Raw genomic sequence first — 4681 nt, 5'->3', positions numbered from 1 at the left:
TAGACCTCAACAATTGCATTGTTAAGTAAGGTTAAGACGATGTATTTTTCTTTTAAATAATTAAATTTTTAACTTATAAAGTATAAACTTCTTACAAAAATGGAAAATTGCAATTTTCAGATAAAAAATTAATTTTTAATAATAAAAAAACCCCAAAATGTCAAGAAAATTATCACATGTTAAAAAAAGATTAATTTTCAACTAAATCGAGGAACTAAACTTTCAACGAAAGAGTCAACCCCAAACATCAAGGGGAGTCCTAAAAATATGAATCTTTAATGATAAAGTTCAACTTTTAACCAAGTCGTTTAATTTTCAATGAAAGAAGATAAATTGCGAATAAAATAGATAAATTTTAACCAAAGAAATGAGTTTACCGGCATTATATTAATGATCTACCAAAATAAGACGAGCTGAATCATCAACCAAATTAGATTAATATAGACCCAAACAGTTCCATTTTTAATAAAAAATTATGAATATGCAACGCAGAAAATTTATTTTCGGTAGAAAAAGACTAATTTTTAGGAAAATACATGAATTTTCAATTAGAAAGGAGCAATTTTAAACTAAAAAGATTAATTTTTAATAAAAATATTAGCTTAAACCAAAAATTAAATATTTACCTAGTCAGTTAAAAAAATGAATTCTTATTTTAAAAAAACGAAGTTTCAACAAAATAGTTACATTTTTTACAGAATAATAAAATTTTCAAGTGTATACTAGAATTTGCAACTAAATGCGTAGAATTCCAGACTACGAATATAATAGTAAATTTTGTACCAAAAAGCATTTAACCGAAAAAAACGAGAAAAAGGGGTTTCCTAAAACAGAGAAAAAAAGAACAATTCTTTAAAAGTTAATAATAAGGAAACATACTAAATGTATTTAATGAAATTATCCTTATAACGTATAGTTTCAAATTTGTTTAGCATAAAAATACACAACGAAAAATCGACAAGACTCAGGGACCATTTTTTTATTCATAAAATTTTTATTTACGGCTATTGATAGTGCTCAGAAAGCCAAACAATATATCCTGATGACTTTTTTTATACAAATAAATATTCTCAGAGTTACAGCATTTACAAAATTTTTAATATCAATCGAAAATAAAAATTTAAAGCCAAACAATGTACGATATGAAAAAAGTAAAGTTAAGAAAAACATTGCTTTTTAAAAGTCCTACAAGAGTATCATACAAACTTTTTGGATTTTCTTGTAAAAACGAAAATTCTAATGTTTATTTCACAAAAAGTAATGAGAAACGAATAACCACATTTTGTGTTCAAACTATGCAGGATACGAAAGAAGATGAATCTGTGATCTCAAAAAAGTTCTACAAATGCGTTAATAATTACTGCTTCACAGAACGCGTACTTTTTATTTTATTCGCGAAAAATAATTTTGAAAATCTAAAAAAAAACTTTGTGAAAAAATGATACAAGTTACAAAAGAAAAAAATGATTGAACAAAAATTGTTTACCCAAAAAAGAGCTACAAATTTGTTATGAATTACTTTTTGACAGGACACGTAGTTTTGGTTTTAATCATAAAGATGGCATTAAAAATAAGAATGAAAAATTTGTGGAAAAACAACCAAAAGGTACTCGTAATTTTGTTGTATCGGAAGAAATATATGCAGAAAATCGAAAATTCCAATATTACATGAGAAGGCGCGAGATACGTAAAAAATCTTAAAGAAGACTTGTAGAATAATTTGCTTTATCTATGAAAAATAATATAAAAACCAAAATCCTATTATTAGCATAACAAAGCAAATAAAAAAAATGTTTAAAAAAAGGATTATATTTTTTAAATTTATTTTAAGGTGGTTCAGAAAAGCAGCGCAAGTGTCACGATAATATTATGTACCTCAAAGCCTACAGAGCTTTGAGAAACTTAATCTTTAACTATACTTATCTAAGTAAAACATTCCGAATATGAACATGCATATAAATACTGCGATCTAAAGAGATCTTTTTGATAAGGCATTCAAGCATTCTAAATGCAAAGAATAAATATCTGGGCGCGAATCGCGGGAATCAACAGACGCGCGCCCTAGGCGCGCTCAAACTTGCGTACGACGCGCACAGCGCACGATGATAATGTGCCCGCGACAATAAATAATTCAATTGCGGATTATTTAATTACAAACTAACAATTAAGAGATCAATGTTTTTGAAACTTTCCAATAATTTCTGACCTTTTAGCTTAAATTTAGAAATGCAAGGCAAAATATTTATATATTCTGATCAACCATTCGAGTAAAATTCAGAAATACATTTTTTGAATTCTGAAATTATGAGGTTCTCAATTTAAAAAATCGGGACATAATTTACATAAATAGTAAGATACATAAATTTCTATAAAATATTAGATAAAAAAATAAAATAAAAAATAATTTTATCATATAATTTTATCGTTTAATTATAATTTATTTAATTCATAATTAATTACACAAACATACATATATCTTATGCACCTACATATTTTCTTGATGCAAAATTTATTCAAATGATTGATTCATTAATTGAAAATAATAATTCAAAACTAACAACATTAAAATTGCATTTGATATTTTTAAGCATTTACCGACTCAGTCTCGGCTATTTGATGGACTTGTTCGACAGGCGACGCTTGCAGGGGCAAAGCAGTTGGTGGGCGCGATATTCGGGTTGAGAGTCATGGGGGGATCGGGCGATTTTCGCCGAGAGCGCCACATGGAGATAATTTGGGTATACTAGAGGCAGTGATTCCAGATTTGAAACGACGTTCACTCTAATAGTATCTCAGGTCTTGTCCGTGTGAAATATAGTAGGAGACGACGTACATGACTGGGTTGCGCGCGCAACCCATTTCTCCTCTTCTAAATTTAAAGACTCGAAGGTGCACGATTGCCAGTCGGAACACTTCGGCGGTTCTATTTATATCTTTATCTGCTAACTGCTATGAAATAAAGTCAAGAGATTGGGATTTTAATATTTCCAGATTTCGATGGTGATGATTTTGTAGATCATTAATTTTCTTGTTCAAAAATTTATCTTATTGGTTGACAAGTCAACAACTTTGTTGAAAATTCATTTTTCCTGTTAAAAATTAATCTTTATTTGAAAATGTAACTATTATATGATTGATTAAAAACTAACCGTATATATTGGTTAAGTTGAAAAATATTTTTTTCAATTCAATTTTTTATCACATTTTTTATCTCGAATTTGAACTATTCTATTTTTGGTTGAAATTTTATCCTGTACATTGTATTAATTACAACACGAATTATTTGATAGAAAATTAAATTATTTGTTTTCGATTATGATTTTTTTAATTGAAACAATTTTTAAATAAAATTTTTTAAATTAAATTTAAGGTATTAAAAATGGAAAAATAATTGATTTTACAAGATGAATCTGAATCTGTCGTAAATTAAAGAATGAATAGATATTAGTTTTTGAAATTATTTTCAATGATGACTTCAAATATTATTTCAGTCTAAAAAAATTTTATTTTTAAGCTATCCAATTTTGAAATTAAGAAAAAATTTCGTTAATTATTAGCAATATTTGACCGTTCACTTAAAACAATCCATTATAAACAACTATTAAAATCTATAAGAATTTGAAAAGAATGGTTCAAAATAGAAAGCCTTGAATTGCTAAAATTGTAATGAAGTAAATTTTAACTTTGAACGCTACAATTTTAATTAAAAAAAAGATTCAAAATGATTTTAAAACTTGAAATTATTTCAAATAATTTGAAAGACGATGTAGATTTTTACACATTAAAAAAATTAAGCTTTTTGAGAATTGTAAAATATTTGAAAAGAATAACAACAATGGTTGTGATTGCTAAGAAAATTGAAAATGATTTTTTATTTTGAAAAATTAATTTTAAGTGAGTATTTGAAAAGATTTAAAAAAATAAAAAAAAAGAATTAGGACGATTTTAAGGCAATTTTTTTACTTTGCAGTATTTGAATGTTAGGAAAAAATCTAATTAACAAAATATATCAATTTTCAACCCAAAAGTTTACTTTTTGACAAAATAAATTAATTTTATATCAAATAATTGGTGTTTTAACTAATACAATGTATAGGATAAAGTTTCAACCAAAAATGGAATAGTTCAATTTCCACATAAAAGCGATTAATTTTTAATCAATCCTACAATAGTTACATTTTCTGATAAAGAAAAATAATTTTTAACAGAAAAACTGAATTTTCAACAAAGTTGTTAAACTATAAATCAATAAGATGAATTTTTGACCAAGAAAATTAGTGATCTACAAAAAAAGACAAATTTTAAACAAAATACATGAATTTCCAACGAAATTATTTAATTTCAAAGTCAAAAAGAGTATTATCTACAAAAAAGCTGAATTTTTATCCGAAAAATATGATTTTCCAACATTTTTAATACCTTAATTTCAATTTAAAAAATTTTATTTAAAAATTCTTTCAATTAAATAAAGATCATAATCGAAAACAAATAAATTAATTTTCTATCAAATAATTCGTGTTTTAACTAATAGAATGTACAGGATGAATTTTCAACGAAATTATTTAAATTTAAAGAATTTAAAGAATGGTTAGAATGTGTGAATGAGACCCTACTTAGAAGAGACATAAGAAGTCACGGAAACACGAGAGCCTGCATGAAAAAATGCATGGACATAAAAGAA

Source organism: Belonocnema kinseyi, chromosome 9 (genome assembly GCF_010883055.1).
Source record: "Belonocnema kinseyi isolate 2016_QV_RU_SX_M_011 chromosome 9, B_treatae_v1, whole genome shotgun sequence".
In the NCBI taxonomy this organism is placed as follows: domain Eukaryota; kingdom Metazoa; phylum Arthropoda; class Insecta; order Hymenoptera; family Cynipidae; genus Belonocnema; species Belonocnema kinseyi.
This window is presented reverse-complemented; position numbering follows the sequence as displayed.